Source organism: Canis aureus, chromosome 7 (assembly GCF_053574225.1).
Source record: "Canis aureus isolate CA01 chromosome 7, VMU_Caureus_v.1.0, whole genome shotgun sequence".
NCBI classification, from domain to species: Eukaryota; Metazoa; Chordata; class Mammalia; order Carnivora; family Canidae; genus Canis; species Canis aureus.
The window spans coordinates 29,814,929-29,830,116 of NC_135617.1; positions in this window are offsets into that span (position 1 = coordinate 29,814,929).

Consider the following 15,188-nt stretch of genomic DNA (forward strand, 5'->3'; position numbering starts at 1 on the left):
TTACACGACTTCAAAAAAAAAAGCATATCTGTGGAGTCCAAATAATATTTCTAAAATATATTGATTTCCATTAAAATTTAATGGATTTTTATGGACATAATTCATGGATTTTATGGACATGTCTCACCTTATGAGACAACCTCAGAGAACTCTAAGGTGACCATGATTCCTCATTTTTCAGTTCTCATTATTTTTAGAGGAATTTGTAATGCTTCAGGTACTAAAGAGAAAGTGACATGGAGATGAACATAAGCAGATATTTGTCTCTTCACAGTCTAGAATCCACGGTCTATAGTTACATTGTTTCAGGAGACAATATAACTCTATGTTTAAAAACAAAATGATTCCTGTGTGGTAGGGACAGAAGTGAGAGGAAGGTACATGGCAGGAACTGGAAGAGTAGATATTATGGGCTCCACAGCTAAAGAGACTGGAACCTATTTGGACACTATGCTCTACAGGAAGAGACCTCAGTGAGAGAGGCTGTGAAAGTGTTGCTGACAATCTAGGTGCTAGGACTTGGTACCAGGACTCTACATGAGCTCTCTGGACTGACATAGGTAATGGGGAGGGACTACCTGCCAGAAGACAGATTTATATATCTATGAACAGAAGTCATCTGCATTGCGTCTGATTATCTGCAAGTTATAGAATGGTAAAATAGCTCAAGGGCAATGAAAGGCCCAGGGACCCTATAGAAACAGCTGATTCACCTAGTTTTCTTTCTTTTTTCTTTTCTTTTCTTTTCTCTTTTTTAAATTTTTCTTTATTCATGAGAGACACAGAGAGAAGGCAGAGACACAAGCAGAGGGAGAAGCAGGAGCCCGATGTGGGACTTGATCCTGGCACCCCAGGATCACAGCCTGAGCTGACTGCAGAAGCTCAACCACTCAACCGCTGAGCCATCCAGGCATCCCTCCACCTTGTTTTCCACTGAAGTCATCCAGGAATCTTTTTGGTCCATTTCAGAGTCTTCTATAATTTTTCCCTGCACTGGCAAATATGGCAACAAGACATTGCTTTCAGATGCTCTACAAAATCCTATTCATCCCCAAATTTCTCCATAGATAACATTAGGAGTTTTTTCTGATCCCCCCAACTGATCCCTTTATAGCTTCACAATGCCTTGTCTCCCTTTCATGGTAGTATTTCATTTTACCACCAGTGATAATATGTATCTATCTAATCCCCATGTTGGATTCTAAGTTGCTTTTTAAAAGTCCTCTGCAGTTGCTATCAGAGTGCTGAAATATGTCATGTGCTCGATATGTTTCATTGAATTTAATGTAATTCTTATATCCATTCAGCTAGTCCTCATTGGCTCTTTTATAGGTAGAGATTGCAGCTTGCTGCAACGTAAGATCATAGAAGCTGAACTTTATATAGAATCATCTTCCACAGCTTTAATATGAATTGAATAACTCCGGGCCATGCTTGCTTTAGAACCAGTTTATTCCCAAATCTCTCTCTCAAACTACTATGAGTGCCTAAAAACACTCCCATTTTTGGATTTACTAGGGAATTTGGTGAATTAAGACATCTTGAAAAGGCTATATCAGTACTGAAAACCCCACTAGCCATTGGCTCCCACTAATAGATCAGCACAAAATAGTTTGTTAATTTGATAGGTCTCAACAGAATGGTAAAGAAAAGGAAAGTTTCTCACCCCTCCCCCCTTTCTTTTAAATAGTAAGTGAGGAAATAGAACACCTATGGTTCAGGATACATACGCTAGATCTGCAATAATTGAAGATGAACAAAAGTCCTTCATAGTCAACCTTATGACAACTTACTATTTTGTACAGTGAAATTAGAAGTCCTGAAAAGTATTTCCATGGGAAGTGTGAATGAAAAATTTTAAAAACATTCTTAAGGATGCCACTTATTTTTTGAAGTATGAATTAGGCTATGATCACCAACTAATATTTATAGATTGGTTTTACATTGAAATCTTCTTTATGATATTGGGTATGTGAACAGATTGAAGGAATTTAAAATAACCTTCAAAACTAGAAGTGATTTCATTGGGACCCAGAAACAGTTGGCATCTGTGCACAAATGACACTTGGTACCAATTATTTATGCACTAAATAGGTCTCGAATTCTAGATTAAATTATCCACAGTTTTGATTCAATTAGCTTTTGATTCAGTGCCTATGTCTTTAATGACAAAGTTATTCCAGGAAAAGTTGAGCCCTGGAAAAGTTTTACCTAGCTAAGATTCCCCTGAAGGGAGGATGTGAGTCACACAGTACTTACATTGGCAAATAAAACCACAGTGCATGTCCGCTCCCTGCGGATTTTAATTTGCAGCAACAATAAACTGCAAGTAATGGGCCTCAGGTTAAATGGTTAAATATAAAGTTCAAATCAGAATTAAGAGGTCTGGTCTTGCAAAGATGAGGTAAATGTTGTAGGCCAAATGATCTGAGAAGCCTTACAGAAATGCCTCTAGTCTCACATCTAGATAGTCTCCTACCTCACATATCTTCATATGAATCTTTTTACTTTAATTAGTTCTTTCAACTCAGGTTGCACTTTGTGCTCATAACCCTAGGGGAAAGGGACCATAATTATGACCAGAAGAAAATTTTAAGTTGTCAAAGTATGAATTTCCCAGTCAATACCTTCCCTTGGGGTATACTTACAGTGCTCAGGCTGCTTTTCTCCATCTTCATTTGTTCCATAATTTATTCCTTTATTTTTACATCATTCATGTTTATTTATTCATTCCTTCAATAAACAAACACCTACTGAGAATGTGGTGTTTCTTAATGGAGATGATATAGACATTTTGGGTGAAACAATCCTTGGAGATAATCCTTTGTACAGGATTGCCCAGTATATTGCAAAACATTTATTATCTTTGGGCCATATCCACAAAACAGGTCTCAATCCTGAGCAGCCTAACCATACTCCCCCCTTCTATTTCCAAACATCATAAGAGATGAATCCTGGGTATGACCCACTACCAGAGAATATCAGGATGAATAAAATAAGGTTGTGGATCTCAAGAAGTTGTTTGTCTTGTGGGGAAAACAAGTAAACACATACAGTACAGTATGATACACGCTTTGAGAGAAAAACACAATAATGACACTCAGGAATGTTCAAGACGTTTTCTCAGAGAAGAAAATGCTTGAGCCAGGTCTTTCTTTCTTTCTTTCTTTCTTTCTTTCTTTCTTTCTTTCTTTCTTTCTTTCTTTCTATTTATTTATGATAGGCACACAGAGGGAGAGAGAGGCAGAGACACAGGCAGAGGGAGAGGCAGGCTCCATGCAGCGGGAGCCCACGTGGGATTCGATCCCAGATCTCCAGGATCCGCCCTGGGCCAAAGGCAGGCGCTAAACCGCAGCGCCACCCAGGGATCCCGAGCCAGGTCTTTAAGTACAAGCAAAAATTAACTGGATGAAGAAGTTTTCTAAGCATCAGAAGAGGTCCAAAGGCCATGCCAGCATTTAGCAAAATGCTTTAGGAGAACTGCAAGCAAATTTACCAAAGACCATTGCATGGAACTGGAGTTGGGGAGGTAGTGACTAATTGGACAGGAGGTGAGATTGTAAGGAGAGTGTCACAGTCCAGGCTAAAATATTTAGACTTTATTGTTAGGAATATGGGGAAATGGAAGTGACATGATCATATTTGAGGATCAGAAAGATCACCCTGGAAAGGACTCTAGAATGTTAGAGGAAATGAGATGGGGGACAGGGGAAAACCATTCTGAGAATGTTGAAGTAATTCAGAAGGAAATGAAGGATGTTTCAATGGACTCCAATGGATTCAGTAAGGACTGCCAACATCTTCCAGCCACAGACCACCAGAAAACACCTTTAGTTGACCACCTTGATTTTATTACTAAGTGCAAAAGGGGAGAGCACTCACCAAGAGAAACGGAGAGGTATTTCAGTAAGAGAGTGTTAGAACCCCATTTATCAGATTTGAGCCATAGTGGGATAATTTTGGGGAGAGCCTAAGAAAGTGGGGATTTACTCACTATCAAAAAGGGCAATTCTATGATTAGGTATATCAATAAATCTTACCTTACCTGCCTTAAGGGAAGGCAGCCTAAATGGAGGATTGGTAAAAAAAAAAAAAAAAAAGTAGCAGTCATTCATGTTGCCTGGGAGAGGGAGGGTGTTAGATATTTTGTGGGTTTCAGTGGCCTTCTTTTTGTTTCACTTCATTATGTTTTACATGACTTCATATACTTGGTTGTGACAGGAGGTAATCAAGGTAGTAGTTAAGTCTGATTGGTTTGAGTGAGTTTTATTCTTTTTTGTGAAGAGAGATGCTTGATCAAGTTAAACTATTTTCCTTTTTCCAGTAACTACTAATTCCCACTGGGAACCCATATGATCCCAGGAAAATGGATTCCTTTCTAGCTCTAATATGAGACACAGAACTGAGTTTAAACTTTTCAGTCGGGACCCCTGGGTGGCGCAGCTGTTTGGCGCCTGCCTTTGGCCCAGGATGCGATCCTGGAGACCCGGGATCGAATCCCACGTCGGGCTCCCGGTGCATGGAGCCTGCTTCTCCCTCGGCCTGTGTCTCTGCCTCTCTCTCTCTCTGTGACTATCATAAAAAAAAAATAAAAAATAAAAAAAAACTTTTCAGTCTATTCAGTTTACCTGGCTGGAGTGATTGGTTCAATGCTTGATACCTAATCTAGGTCTTTACTGTGAATACTGGGACACGTATTTGCTTTTCCTTGCTGGATATGATTGAAGAAGGATTCTTTGAAATTTTAGAACTCTAAGTCTCCCAGTGGGGGAAAAATAGGTCACATACCAAGAATTGGAAACAAAAAATGGGATCAGAATTCTCAATAGCCCTACTGAAAACCAGAAGGCAATAGAGCAATGCCTGGCCTGAGCACGAAGCCAACTCTGAGGAAGACACAGCAAAAAGACAAAAAGAAACTTGGTCTTGTTCACATCATTTGAGCTGCGAGATCAATCCTCATTTGAAGGCAATTTAACCCCAACTTTTCCATCCAAACACCCTTTATTATTTAAGCAAGTGTATGTTAATCGTTCTATTCCTTGTAACCTTGTCCCTAGCCTCACCAAAGTAAAGAGTGAAGAAAGCGGATTTGTAGGTTGATCCAGGGTTATGACTGAGGTGAGCTTGGGCAACTAGGTCAAGGGAATTAAATGTCTTGGCAAAAGAATGATTAGACTGATCATTCAGTGATTGACTCCATAGCCGTGAAAGTACCTGGTTGACCTCCACTAAAATTATCCTTTTCTCTACTTTACTTTCCTAGGGCAAAGTCTGTATTTTCCAAGCTATTCTCTAATCTAATTAAGTTCAAATAAAAAGTTATAGGCATCGCATGGTGCTAAATTTTGTGAGAATACAAAAGGCTAGGTTCTTTTTTCTAATATTTATACTATTTAAGTTAGGGAGTTACACACACACACACACACACACACACACACACACACACACACACACCCTATCCATCTATACATTTATTCAACTCTTAAAAGCAAGGCAAGGCAAAAAATATGAAGAGATCAAGTAAATTTTACAGATGGCGAGTGCAATGGGATTTGAGAGGAAGTAGGAGGCAATCTGTGCTTTTCAGCTAATGTGGGGTGATTAGAGGAAATTCCCTAGGGCTCTCTTTTCTCTAATTTAAAACCTTAGCATTAGAAAAGGCAGCAGGTTTATTGTTTCTGATGTGAGTGATGAGGGATCTTTTTACTAGCTCTGTAACCTTGAGAAAGTCAACCCTTTTGAGCATCGACTTTTTCACTTTAAACCCTTTGATAATTGTTTAAGTCCCTACTTCTTTCTCAGGATTGTTGTAGAAAAGCAAAATCATAATGGGAAATAAACAATGTCAAGATACTTTCTAAACTGGAAAGCACCGAAGAAAAGTAGGCAGTAATAATGATTAATGGTGGCCCTTAGCAGACTCCGGTTTTTTATTTTGTTTTGTTTTGTTTTAATAATGAATGGTAGAAATTTTAGAAGACATAAAAGGAATAGTGACAAAGCTATGAAGAAGATATTGTTATGCATGTCATAGCATGTGTACCTCTGAGATGATCCTATCATCTCCATTTAGGGGAACTCCATTGGACAATTACATTAAATTTTATAAAGTGTTTATGTGGCTACATTTTACCCACAAATGTAAAACTGAGATCAAGAGACAGATGTAAAATAAACCTGGATGTTTCTGTTTGGGGCCAGGTAAAAATTCCATTCAAATTAAGTTGTTTGGGTGGTTCTGCTTTTGTAAACTTTATAAATTGACTTCTTCACATTATAACCTAAATAAATTAGACACAAAGTTCCAACACCAGCAAAGATCCAAACCTACATACACATTTGATACAAAGCAATAGAAAGGGGAATTGTGACCATGAGGTGTTGTGCCCAAGATTGCCAATCTGAGAAACCACCAAGGAGCCGACACCGATGCAAACACACGAGGGTTTATTTACAAGCTCGAGCTTGGGTCCAAGTATACCCGACACAGCAGAGCAGGAACTTGGACCCCTAAGTGGGTTACAGCTTGGTTTTTTATAGGCTGGTCTAGGGGACCTCCAGGAGAGGGGGGAGGAATTTCTCAAGTTCTGTTGACATTCTGATATGGGGCTTAAGGGCATTGAGCTCTGTTCTCATTCTAATATGGGACTTTCTACCAGGGGCGTGGGCTCTGTTGTCTTTCTGATACGGGATTCTCTGCCGAGGGCAATTCTGAGCTCTGTTGTCTTTCTGATATGGGATTCCCTGCGAGGACATTGAGGACATTCTGCAGTTTTTCCTATTAAGTTCAGCTCTTATTCACAGGGGCCTAAGATGGCTGTACTTGTGCTAATGCTAAACTTTAGGTGGGATGGCCTTAACTTTTCTCGCTCTGACTCTCTTCCTCCTCCTCCTTTTACTTAGGCCAGGACTATTTCGGTCACTCTCTCCTTTTCTCAGAACTCCATTTCTCATTCTTTCCCCTTGCTCTCTTCTCTGGTCCTTTGCCTGGTCTTTTGTCCATTCCTTAACCACTTATAGTATATGGTAATTTTAAAGCCTCAACATCCCCCTTGCAGAGCCCTCAATTTAAGACGCACTTAAAGCAGAAGGGTTTTCCAGACAGAATTCCCTCCATTTAATAACCAGTATGAGCCACTCTTAGGGAGTTTAAAGGGCCAGTGCTGCATATCATCAGTGACGTACAGAAGAAAGATCCATATTCTGGACACAGAAGTACACGCAAGAGTTCTGGTTCCTTAGGGATTTCAGGACAACTAAAAACCTCAGAAAGAGAGGATCATGAATAATTGCAAGGCAATAATAATAATAATAATAATAATTGCAAGGCAACTTAGACTCCAGTTCTCTCTTTCTAAGATAAGCATCTATAATCAGGCTCGTAACAAAGAAATTCTTGAAGAGTATCATATATCCATTTATTAATGTTTAGCTTGATAATGATTTCTCCGTGGGCTCAGTGTGTAGAGATACATTTTAACTTTATTTATTACTCTTTAAAATGCCTCAGAAAATTCAGATGCAATTAAAGTGATTAGAATAAAAATCAACCAGTGTTTAAAACTGTAAACAACAGAGCCCATATTGTCTAGTTTAAGCAGAAAAGGAATGTATTAAGATGTTGGATACCTTACCAATCTGCTAGAGGGCCGTATAATCAGGTTTACAAGCTACATGGCCTGCAATAATTAGGCTACTGGGCTTTCCAGTGAAGGCTCTGTGCCTCCTGCTTTATGGATGAAGGAAGGAATCTTAGACTTTTTGCATTCTCAACACTGGATATGGGACTCAACTGTTAGTGCCTTCATCCTAGCTACCTTTGAAACATGGATGCAAGGAGTGCCTGGCTGGCTCAGTTGGTAGAGCATCTGACCCTTAATCTGGGGGGTGTGAGTTTGAGCCTCACACTGCCTATAGAGGTCACTTAAAAAAAATCTACATGTCTTCTTTTAGAATTTTATTTCCTGGGACACCTGGGTGGCTCATGGGATGCCTGCGTGGCTCAGTGGTTGAGTATCTGCCTTTGACTCAGGGCCTGATTGCAGGGTCCAGGATCGAGTCCCACATCAGGCTCCTGCAGAGAGCCTTCTTCTCCCTCTGCCTATGTCTCTGCCTCTTTCTCTCATGAATAAATAAGTAAAATCTTAAGAAAAAATAAAAATAAAACTTAATTTCCATTTCTTTTCTTTTTAGAAAACCTTTATATTTTGTGATAGAGATTCCCAGATGCGAAAATAGTTTAGAGAGGTCTCTTGTACCTTTTACCCAGTTTCCCTTAACAGTTACATTTTACTTTAACTATAGCACAAATTCAAAACAAGGAAATTGATATTGGTACCATCCACAGAACTTTTTTTTTTTTTTAATTTTTATTTATTTATGATAGTCACAGAGAGAGAGAGAGAGAAAGAGAGAGAGAGAGAGAAAGAGGCAGAGACATAGGCAGAGGGAGAAGCAGGCTCCATGCACTGGGAGCCTGATGTGGGATTCGATCCCGGGTCTCCAGGATCGCGCCCTGGGCCAAAGGCAGGCGCCAAACTCCTGCGCCACCCAGGGATCCCCCATCCACAGAACTTATCGAGATTTTGCAAATTTTACATGAACTTCATTGCATATATGTGCGTATATGTCTGTGTGTACCGGTCTCTGAGAATATTTGGATTCATGTAACCACCACCACCATCCAGATATAAAACTGGTCCATCATCACAAAGATCTTTCTGCTACCCTTTTATAGTTTTACCTACATCTTCCTGTCCTTGACCCCTGGCAACAATTAATCTATCTCTGTCTCTATACTTTGTGATTTCAAGAATGTTGTATAAATGGAAGCATATGTGATCTTCTGAGATTAGCATTTTAAACTCAGCATATTGCCCTCAGATCCATTCAGGTTATTATGTGTTAGCAATAGTTAGTTCCTTTTCATTGTCAGATAGTATTCCCCCAATGTATAAATAAGTTATAGCTTGTTTAACTGTTCACTCATTAAAAGACATTCTGGTTGCTTCTAGTTTGGGGCTATTATAAATAAGGTTGCTATGAATATTCTAGTGTAGATTCTCTGGTCAACATTTAAACCAGTATCTTGGGATCCCTGGGTGGCGCAGGGGTTTGGTGCCTGCCTTTGGCCCAGGGCGCGATCCTGGAGACCCAGGATCGAATCCCACATCGGGCTCCCGGTGCATGGAGCCTGCTTCTCCCTCTGCCTGTGTCTCTGCGCCTCTCTCTCTCTCTCTGTGACTATCATAAATAAATAAAAATTACAAAAAAAAAAAAAACAGTTTAATTAAAAAATAATAATAATAAAATAAACCAGTATCTTCTTCAGGTGAGTCTGCTTGATAAGCCCAGGTCAGAGTTTGTGTTCTAGCCTCTCAGCAGATCTCTCTTACCATCATTAATCCCTACAGGTCATTTTCAGTACAATATCTAAAATTTACAAAGTAGACAGTAGTACATAATGAATACCTATGTCAATCACTGAGTTGCAGCGATTATCAGCATTCTGCCATTATTTTCATCCCTACCTCCACCTACTCTTCCTACCAACACTTGACTATTTTGAAACAAATCCCAGATAATGCCATTTTGTCTGTGAATATTTTAATATGTATCTCGAAAAATTAAGAACTCTTTTTAAAAAATGGGATGCCTGGGTGGCTCAGGGGTTGAATGTCTGCCTTTGGCTCAGGGTGTGATCCCAGAGTCCCAGGATCGAGTCCCACATCGGGCTCCCTGCATGGAGCCTGCTTCTCCTTCTGCCTATGTCTTTGCCTCTCTCTCTCTCTGTGTGTGTCTCTCATGAATAAATAAATAAAATCTTAAAAAAAAAAAAAACTCTTTTAAAAAAACAACGAAAGTGCCCTTAACCCTATGTCTTACTGTGGGTTCCTCCAAAAGCTGATACTGAAACAAAAGCTTGAAGGCTAACATTCTATTTCAGAGGGGGGAGACATCAATAGGGAAGTGAGAGAGAGAAAAGGGAAGGTTGTAAGTTAGGTGTGGACAGAAGGCTGCTCTGGAAAGCATGAATCCCTCAGCACTAGCAGGTAGCCACATAGCAGGCAGAGAAAGTCCTCAGGCAAAGACATGCAGGTGCTGGTACCTGAATTCTGTGTATCATCCACCAAAGTGGTAAGGGTGAGGGACTATGGGGCCTAGGAACTCACAGCATACCCTACATAGGCCTAAAAATAATGAACAAGTAAACAGTCAGTGACCACATTTCCCTAGTTTCTCATATTTTACAGCTTATGTGTCCAAATCATGATCCAAATAAAGTCCAAACAGCGTAATTGATTTATATGTGTTTAAGTCTCTTACCTCCAACTTTTAGTTTGAAATTTTTAAAAAATGTAACAAATTTGGAAGAATTTTACTGTGAACAACTATATATCCATCAAGATTAAAGCATCAACATTTTAAATATACTTCCTTTATCACTTATCTACCATCTATTCACCTTTTTTTCCAAATAATATTCTTGATGCATTTTGTAGTAAATTGGAGCTATCAATTGACATTTAAACCCTTCAGCATAAAAATTATTGCCAAAGTTCATATTATGTATTTTTTTTTCTTTTGAGGTAAATTTTACAAATGCACTGATTTTAAGTGTATAATTGTTTTGATAATGCATACACCTGTGTAACACATCCCTCTCAAAATACAGAATATTTTTACCACCTCAGAAAGTCCTCTCATATTCTTTCCCAGTCAATTCCTACCCCAACTCTTCAAAGACAACCCACTGCTCTGAATTTTTAACTTAATATTGTTTACATTATTCTCTTATTTTTCCTTCTAATGTCCATAGGATCTATAATGATGACACTTAAAACATTTTTTAATTTTATGTTTTAATTTTAATTCCAGTTAGTTAACATACATTGTTATATCAGTTCCAGGTATATAGTAGAGTAATTCAACACTTCCATACATCACCCCCAGTGTTCATCATAACAAGTACACTCCTTCATCCCCATCACCTTTTTCACCTACCTTCCCCCCTTTCCCTCTGGTAACCATCAGTTGGTTCTCTATAGTTAAGAGTTTCTTTCTTGATTTGTGTGTTTTTTTTTCCTTTGCTTGTTTGCTTAGTTTCTTAAATTCCACATATGAGTGAAACCATATGATATATGTCTTTCTCTGACTGATGAATTTCACTTAGCATTATACTTTCTAGCTCCATCCATGTCATTACAAATGGCAAGATTTCATTCTTTTTTATGACTGAATAATATTCCATGGTATATACTTACCACTTTTTTTATCCATTTGTCAATTGTAGATACTTGGGCTGCTTCCATATCTTGGCTATTGTATACTGCTATCAACATTAGGGTGCATGTATCCCTCTGAATTCAGGTTCCTTTGTTTTGGGTAAATACCTAGTAGTTCATTTGCTGGGTCATAAGGTAGTTCTATTTTTAACTTTTTGAGAACTCTATACTGTCTTCCACAATATCAGTACCAGTTTGTATTGCCACCAACAGAGCAAGAGGGTTCTCTTTCCACCACGTCCTTGCCAACACCTGTTGTTTCTTGTGTTTTTTATTTTATCCATTCTGACAAGTGTGGGGTGATATCTTATTAGAGTTTTTATTTGAATTTCCCTGGTAAGTGATAATGAGTATCTTTTCATGTGTTTGTTATCCAACTGTATGTCATCTTTGGAGAAATATCTGTTTATGTCTTCTGCCAATTTTTTTTTTATTAGATTGTTCTTTGGGTCTTGAGTTGTAGCAGTTCTTTATATATTTTGGATATCAACCCTTTATTAGATATGTCATTTGCAGATATCTCTTCCCATTCAATTAGTTGCCTTTTAGTTTTGTTGAGTTTTTCCTTCATTGTGCAGAAGCTTATTATTTTGATGTAGTCAATAGTTTATTTTTACTTTTATTTCCTTTGCCTTGGGAGATATCTAAAAGAAGTTGCTACAGCTGATGTCAAAGAAGTTATCACCTGTGTTCTCTTCTAAGATTTTTATAGTTTCAGGTCTCACAATTTGGTCTTTAATCCACTTTGAGTTTATTTTTGTGTATCATGAGAGAAAGTGGTCCAGGTTTCCTTCTTTTTGCATGTTGCTGTCCAGTTTCCCAAAACTGTTGAAGAGACTGTCTTTTTCCATTGTATATTTGTTCCTCTTTCCTCAAAGATAAATTGACCTCATAATTGTGGGTTTATTTTCTATTCTGTCCAATTGATATATGTCTATTTTTGCTCCAGTACCATAGTGTTTTGATCACTACTGCTTTGTAATATAACTTGAAGTCTGAAATTGTGATGCCTCCAGCTTTGCTTTGCTTTTTCAATGTGGTGACTTCTTTTATTACTGATACTAGTGATTGAAGTTCTTTTTGAGAGACAACTACTCATGGGTCTCTTTACATTTCTGCACATTTTGTGAGCTCAATCACTGACAACTTTGTCCTTGACTATCTTCTCAAGGATGTTGTTCCAACAAAGAGCCTTGGTAAATAGTGATAGTGGCTTCCTCCAGAGCAGAGGATAGGTTTGTTTCAAGGAAACTTAACATTTTAAAATAGACTGCAAACAAGCTTGCTTATCTTTTACCTCTGAGGTAGAAATTATCTTTTTTATATTGGACAATAAACCTCGAAATTCTTGACAGTTCCGAATTTTCATTTTTTTCTTGACAACTACTCTAGCAAGGAATTTATGAATTTTATTGATCTTTCCAAAGAACAACTTTTGGCTTTGCTGATTTTCTCTATTTTTTTAATATTCAATTTTTTAAATTTTTTTTAATATTCAATTTAATTGATTTTCATTCTTTAATTTTCTCTTCTTTCTGCCCACTTTGAGTTTATTTTGCTCTTTGGATTATTTTGCTCTTTATTTGGTTCTGCATATGCCCCTGAATGACTGTGAAAGTACTGTGAATAATGATTTGGAAGTTATCCATAAATTTTAGCAAGTGGACAAATTCACAAATATGGAATCTATGAATATAGCTATATCTCATTTTATTGCACTTTGTTTTACTGCACTTTGTAGATGTTGTGTTTTTTTACAAATTGAAGGTTTGTGGCACCCCTGCCTTGAGCAGTCTATTGGCACCATTTTTTTCGCTTTGTTTATCAGTGTCACATTTTGGTAATTCGAGCAATATTTCAAATCTTTATTTATTTATTATTATTATTATTGTAATGATTACAATTGTAATCACAATTGTTATGGTGATCTGTAATCAGTTTGGTGATCTATGATGTTATTCTGGTAGTTGTTTTTGGACGCCATTCATATAAAATGGTGAAGTTAATTGGTAAATATCATGTGTTCTGACATACTCACCAGCTGGTCATTCCCTCTAAACTCTACTTCTCCTCAGGCCTCCCATTCCTGGAGACACAGATTATTTAAATGGGTCCTATTAAGAACTCTGCAATGTCCCCTAAGTGCTTAAGTGAAAGGAAGAATTGAATGTCTCTCACTTTAAATCAAAAGCTAAAAATGATTAAGGAAAAGTTCTTGAAGGAAATGGAAATGGAAGGAAATGCTTCTCCAGTGAACACACAAATGGTAAGAAAGTGAAACAGCCTTATTACCGGCATGGAAAAAGTTTTAGTGATCTCAATATAAGATCAAACCAGACATAACATTCTCATCAGCCACAGCCTAATCCAGAGCAAGGCCCTTAACTCTCTTCAATTCTGTGAAGGCTAGGAGAGGCGAGGAAGTTGCAGAAGAAAATTTGAAGCTAGCAGAGGTTGGTGGGTCCATGAAGTTTAAGGAAAGAAGTCTCAGTAACATCAAAGTGCAAGGTAAAGCAGCAGATGCTGATGTAGATGCCCCAGCAAGTTATCCCAAAGATCCAGCTAAGACAATGCAGGCTGCTGCACTAAACAACAGATTTTCAATGTGGACAGACAGCTTTCTATTGGGAGAGGTCAGTGAGTGGCTTCAAAGCTTCAAAGGACAGGCTGATTGTTTTGTTAGGGGCTAATGCAGCTGGTGAAGCCAGTGTTCACTTAACAATACTAAAAATCCTAGGGTTTTTTTTTTTTTTAAGATTTTATTTATTTATTCATGAGAGACACACAGAGAGAGAGAGAGAGAGAGAGAGAGAGAGAGAGGCAGAGACACAGGCAGAGGGAGAAGCAGGCTCCATGCAGGGAGCCTGACGTGGGACTTAATCCCAGGTCTCCAGGATCACGCCCTGGGCTGAAGGCAGAACTAAACTGCTGAGCCATCCAGGCTGCCCAAATCCTAGGGTTCTTAAGAATAATGCTAAATGTCTTCTGCTTGTGCTCTAAAACTAGAACAGAGCCTGGTTGATAGCATATCTGTTTACTGCGTGGTTTACTGAATATATGTCTTAAGCCCACTGTTGGGACCTACTACTCAGAAAGAAAAAAAGATTCTTTCTAAGCATTACTGCTCATTGATGATGGACCTCGTCACCTGGGAGCTCTGATGGAGATGTACAATGTGATTGATGTTTTCTTGCCTGCTAACGCAACATTCATTCTGTGGCCCATGGATCAAGGAGTCATTTTTGACTTTCAAGTCTTATTTAAGAAGCACATTTCACATGGCTATAGTTGCCATAGATAGTGATTCCTCTTATGGGTCTGGGCAAAGTAAACAGAAAATCTTCTGGAAAAGATTCACCGTTCCAGATGCCATGAACATTTGTGATTCACGGAAAGATGTCAAAATATCCACATCACAGGAGTTTAGAAGAAATTTGATTCTAGCCCTCATGGATGACTTTGAGGGGTTCAGGTCTTCACTGAGGAAAGTAAGTGCAGATGTGGTAGAAATAGCAAGAGAACTAGAATTAGAAGTGGAGCCTGAAGATGGGACTGCATTGTTGCCATCTCATGATCAAACTTGACGGGTTGAGGAGCTGCTTCTCATGGATGAGCAAAGGGGGTGGTGTCGTGAGATGCATTCTACTCCTGGCGAAGATGCTGTAAAGACTGTTCAAATGACAATAAAGGATTTAGAGGGCAGCCCGGGTGGCTCAGCGGTTTAGCGCCACCTTCAGTCCAGGGTCTGATCCTGGAGTTCCAGGATCCAGTCCCACATTGGGCTCCCTGAATGGAGTCAGCTTCCTCCTCTGCCTCTTCTCTCTTTCTCTCTGCATCTCTCATTAATGAATAAATAAAATCTTTAAAAAAATTAAAAATAAAGGATTTAGAATATTATAT